Genomic DNA, 6237 nt, shown 5'->3' with positions numbered 1-6237 from the left:
TAATGACAGGAGAAGAAAAAGAACCCAAAAAAACCCAACCCCAAACAACAAAAACAAAAACAGAAGCAAATCAAAACAGGAAAATCCACCCCTGCAGGAGGAGGTGGGGAGAAAGGTCGGCGCCCACCACATTCCGAGGAACCTTCAGCTCCCTGCTTTGTGGTTTTATATATTATTAGAGATTTTATGACAAAGAAATGAAGAAGAGAAGCTGGATGGTGCTGAGAAGCATGGCTCTAACGGGAAGTCATTCTGGCCCAACAAAGGCTCTGTCTAAAAATACTCGGCCAGGACCTCACCGTTTCCATAAACAGATGGACACCACGGGCCTGGCGGAGGGGCAGAGGCAGTGGGAGGAAATTGTATCCGACAATGATAACAATCTGGCATCTCCCAGAGCTTCACATCCTGGACGAGTCCAGCCGGCTGTCCAGATCCCCCGCTTGTGCAAATGAGACGGCTGTAAATAGAATTCTCCTGGCTCCCCCCGTGGCTGCCCCTTGCAGGGGCCCACAAAGTAACTCTCCTGCTCATTCCTCTAATGCCAGCCACAAAGAGGAGGCAGATGAGCTGTGGAAGCTGCTGGTGGGAGGGGGGAGATGAGATGGGGCCCTCAAGGGATGCCATGGTCACCCTTAGTCCAAGCTGTGGGCCCAGGCAGATGACATGTTCTGTGTGCCTGTACACGTGAATTTTAGGAAGTCTTGCTAAACTTCTTTGGATCTAACCTTCTAGATCTGTAAAGAGGCAGAGACACAATTCCAGAAGCAGCGTGTTTAGTCCTGACAGAAAGTCTTTAAGAGAGATAATAACCAAGCAGTAGGGTCAAGTGGAGAGGGGACCAGAGATGTGACTGCTCTGTGGGGGCCCATCAGTATCTGAAGGACACTCACGTGCAAGAAAGATGTGATTTGCTTTATGTATTTCCAGAGGGTAGAAAGAGAATCAGGTGAAAGTAAAAATGTACGTCATAATTGTCCTAAGGGAGAATATTTTCATTGTCAGAGTTGCCCAGATGTAGTGGAGACACCAGGAGCACGGAGCATCATCACTTAGGCATAGCAACAGGGACTGGGAAACCATCTCTGGGTATGTAAGCATTGGATGGGAGAAGGGACCAGATATCCTTGGCCTCTAAAGTTCCTTCTGAACTCTGGTCATGGGAACCTGTTTTCCTCCTTCATGAAACTTGCCTCCAGGCTGCTTAAGGAAATATGAAGAAACTCATCGGGATTAAGAGAGAAAACGTATTGATGAAAGGTCATTTAAAACTGGTTTTAGGTAGATGAGAAATGAACCCATATGACTTGCAAAAGTGGTTATTTGGGCACAGATAAGGTGATGAGGGTAGTGGTTCACTGTTGAGGGCTCAAAAATGTCAACTGCCTCTTTCTGGGACTCCTTCAAGCGAAGGACAACAGAGATGGTGTAGTGGTTAAAGAAATAGGCTTTGGAGTAAGACTTCCTTGGCTGGAATGCTGCCCCACTCATTCAGGAGCTGTGCATCCACAGACAAGCTATCTTATCTTTCTGAGCCCTCGTTTCTTCATCTAAAACAGGAATAATGCAAGTTTCTACTTCATAAAATTATTGTCAAGATTAAATGAGATAATACATATAAAGCTGTGCTGGATAACCTCTCTGATCCTTCAGATTCACTCTATACCCTTCTCAACTCTGCTTTCTGTCCCGTAGGCTATGAACCACATCAATGAGTTCTCACGTCCTCTGGTTTTCTGTTGGCCTGGCTAATGGGGAGCCCCAGAAGAATATCAGAAGGTGTAAGGAAAGCGAGCTGGGGTATTTGTTATCCAGCTTTCTCTCTGAGGGGCCACCAGGGCTCAACGTTGTCCCTAGACCGAAGGTCACAGCTCCTGTCAGATGGTCCTCTCCACACATTCTCTCTGGGGTCTAATAACTGCTGACTTGTCTTGACTCGTCCCGGGAACTCCACTGTTACTAGCCTTGGGGTGTCACAACACGGCTTATTATTTCCCTATGCTCTGCCTACATCTTTGTCTACAGTCTTTTTATTAAAATCACTCAAATGATCCTAATTTGATTGTGCCTTTTGTTCCCATTGGGACCTCGACTGAGACACTGTGTCTCCCAGATAACAAGTATCAATCAAGTATCCACTGTGTTCGGGGACTATTCTACTTACTACAGGTTTGATGGAACACAAAGCCAAGATTCCTGCCCTCCAAGAGCATTCATTCTAGCGGGGGCCTGACTGCTGTCTATTGAGCATTTGCTATGTGGCGGGTACTGTTCAAAGTGCTCTATGTGTATTAACTCACACAATCACTCTCTGAGGTAGAGGCTATTATTATCACCATGTGAGAGATGAGAAAACCAAGATTCAGAGAGATTAGATTCAGTTACTTCCTATGCTGGTAGATGACAGAGCCAAGATTCAAATAAACGTCAAAATAATTTGAATAGTAAATGCCAGCTAGTAATATGATAACAGCAGCAATAACTAGTATTTATTTAATATTAACTTTGTGGTATTCACTCTGCTTGTCCTCTTATAGAGGTTAACTTGCCTAATTCTTGTAGCGATCCCATAGGGTTGCCACTATTATCCCCATTTGCAGAGAGGGACACTGAGGCTTCCCTGACCACCGTATTTAAAATTTGCAACCCTTCCACCCTGGCACTCCCTTCCCTCTTCCTTTATTTATTTTTCTCCATGTCATTTATCACCATCAATATGCCATGCATTTTTCTAATTAGTTTTATTTACGTCTCTTTCTTCCTCTTGGAATGAAGACTCTGTAAGCACGGTATTTTATTTGCCTCATTCACTGTGCATTCTCAGTGCCTGGAACAGTACCTGGAACATAGTGTGTGCTTGATAACTACTTGTTGAATGGATAAATGAAACTTAGCGGCGTCTGTAAAGCCCCAAAAGGCCCACAGCCAGTCGGGGGCAGAGCAGCAGCTAGACCTTAGATCCCGCAGATTTGAATCCCCAAGCTGTTACCTGCCTTTTTGCCCAAGGTCTCTTCAAAAGGGACACTGGAAAATTGGAGAGGGGAGTGGAATTTGGAGAAATGAGTTCTGGTTCTTGGTCTGCCACTAATCCCTTGTGTCAACCTGGGTACATCGCTCCCCTCTCTTGGATTTCGTTCCGCTTGTGTTAAGAGAACGGAAGGAGACTACGTGGTTTCTCAGATCCTTTCCAGCCCCCATAAGTCTAACAAATGGTGACCCCCTAAGGCTGGCAAATGGTTGGTATGTCCAGAGGTAGGAGAATGGCTAGTGGGAACTGTGAAAGGCCCTGCATATTCCTTCTTTGTTTCAGATCCTCAAGTCTCAGAAGGTTGATGAAGGAGGGCATCCCAAACATGGCTTTGGCAGGGTCTGAGCATTCCTCCCCGGGCACCCTCCTTCCTCTGACTCGCCTGCATGAAGCACACGCTGCCACAACATGGAACTCCAATGGAGAAAGCAATGACCCTCAGAGGCTCCGTGTGTTTTCCCAGGATGTTATGCTTGGCAGGATAACTTATTGAGATATTAATTTGTATTGTTCTTGCCATTGTAGAAGAATCAGAAGAGATCAGGGTTCTTTTTGACTTTGTTCCATCTTGCCTAAAAGAGCAAACAGGATTCTGAGTCAGGTGGGGACTGGAGATTTTTTCTTTTCCCAAAGGAGCTGGGTGGCAAAGGTGGAGGGGGCTTAGACCATGGGAGGCACAGGTGTTTGGAGCTGAGGGACAACTCTCCTGAAAGGGAGGAAGGGATCTGATCAGCCAGGGGCCAACCTGGGAAATAGAAGCCACTTTAAACATTTACAACAAAGAGAATTTAATAAGGAGGATTCATTGGTAGGTGAAGAAATTACTAAGAAGCCCAACAGGGGATGGGATTAACAAGAGCAGGGAGCCACTAGGCACCCTGGGATGGAAGGACAAAGAAAGGAGAGCCTGAGGGCCAGATGTGGGCAGCTGAAACCACAGTTGGCCTGTGCAATGGGAGCTGGAGCTGTGGAGGAGGTGCAGCAGCTGCTGGAGATGCTTCTCTAGGAAGCAGAGAGAGGAGGATCAAGACCTGGATTCTCCCTTCCAACTTCCGTCCAATCTTCTAGCAGTACCTCACATTGGGATAAGCTACCTGGAAGCCAGTGAACACAGGACCCTGGGAAACAGAGCCTACACTGGTCAGTCTGTGTGACCCAGTCAAACAGGGAATGGTAGGGAATTGATCTGAGGGCCAATGGGGCCAGGACTGCCCAGGGAGCAGGGTGTGGGGTGAGCCTGCTAACAGAACTGTGCCCTGTTTCCAGGCAGGGGCTGAGAGGTGAGGTCCTCTACTGAGCAGCGTGAGACGCCAGAGTCTGAGCCCTGAAGCTGAGCCTTGGGGGCCTCAGTGAACGACTCCTGCATCCTTGCTAGGCTCAGATGGATACAGCTTCCTGCCTTTGGATGAAACAATTGGGCTCAGATGGTGCCCATCTTAATAGAGACCACATCCTTAGCCTGTTTTCTCAGCACCATCTAGGCAGCCCATCCAAGCGTGATGGAGGCTGAATCAAACAATGAAGAATGTGGCAATATTTTGCACGCAACTTGTGGAATGAAATTGATTCCTGCTACGAGAGTTACCAACATTTTCCACACCCTGTCTTCACAGACCAGTTTTCTGGTCTGATTAAACATAGCTTCTTCCTCTTCTCCATGGAGGAAGCGGGGATCTCTAGCTGAAAGACGGATGACCTTGGGGACCTGAGACATTGTGCTCCACCTGGGAAGTTTATAAATTCTTTTCTGCTGTTCAACATAGTGCAAAGAAGATGGTGGAAGAAGAAAGGTGGGCTTCTTCAGTCTCCATCCCAATAACCAAAGAGGCCTTCACTTCTGCCTCCCTTAAATGAGTATTGGGGACCAGTTTCCCTGCGGCTTGTTCTCACGGGTCATCTCTGTATTAGAAGTTCATTTCCACCCCTCCCTACAGTGATGGGCAATGCATATGATGAGAGCACTTCATTCAATTTAATTAAAACCATTATTTGCTGAACATTCATTATGCTCCAGTAGTATGAGAGACTCCCTGGTGGGCACAAGGTGAACAATGGAAGGTTCTTGCCCACGGAGTGGTCACCATCGGAATCAGAAATCAGATGAACACCTAAGGAAAGGCTTGGCTCTTCCCTGGCAAAGGAGTGGTTATCTTCCTGAAGGCACTATCTGGACCCAGAGCTGTTGTTTCATTGCTTCTTTGCAGTGGACTTAGGAATGCCTCCCTCCACCATGAAATTTCACAGACTCCTTCAGCCTTCATCTTTCTGAATTCTGTGGGAAAAAGCTACATTGACTCACCATCAGAGACCCAGAGGGTATTTGCTTGAGGCTGTAGGGTCCCCTTAAAGAAAGGAAGCTATTTCCCAGCAGGGACTTAGGTGCAGCATGGAGGCAGAGGGACGCACAAGATGATCTCCAGGGCCTCTCGGCCTTCAGAACCTCTGGTCCTTTGAGATCATGTGTTCGCCATTCCCTTCCTGGTCTGGCTTAGTCAGTTTCCAGACTCACATTGCTTCTCACGTTGATTTGTTTGGTGGTCAAATGGAGTAGAGAAGGAGGAGGCTCTCCCTTCCTGTTCTCATACAGCTGTGCTCCGAGGGGACCCATCTGTATTCGCCGGAGGGCAAAGCTTGCTGGAGTCCCCGGCCCCGGCAGCATTTCCAGCAGCTTCCACACGGGAGGACAGCATGTGGTCCCAGATGACTGAGAAAGAAGCAACAGCAGCAAGAGAAGAGGCAGAGGGAGTCAAGAGGAGCTGAGTGAAGTGGAACATTCTCTTCATTCCTCTGCACAGCCCTCCTCCACCATATCCGTTCTATCCCCTTCAAGGACATTTCCAGAGACCTGGAAGTTTAGCACCTACCTGTGGAGAAAGAGGGTGACGTAGATAGTGGTCAAAGGTGTCTCTGGTTATGGATTTGTGCCAAGGACCTGGTGGGAAGGACCACTACTGCTTGAGTGAGGTAGCATTATGGTAGTAAGCCAGGATCAAAAGGTTTGCCAAGGACTGTTGGGATTTTCCTATATGCTTCTCTGACCATGCTGGCTCCCAGAGCTCATTTGGCTTTGTGTTCAACCCTTCTTTTAACTGTTCATTTAAACTATAATAAGACAAGGATGTAAGACATCTCTTAAGGCATTCATATACCACCTCTGCCACCTACTTACTAAGTAAGAGACTCTGGGCAACTTCCATAACTTCTTTGAT

This window comes from Diceros bicornis, chromosome 37 (assembly GCF_020826845.1).
Source record: "Diceros bicornis minor isolate mBicDic1 chromosome 37, mDicBic1.mat.cur, whole genome shotgun sequence".
Lineage (NCBI taxonomy): Eukaryota > Metazoa > Chordata > Mammalia > Perissodactyla > Rhinocerotidae > Diceros > Diceros bicornis.
Note: the sequence above shows the minus strand (reverse complement) of the source record.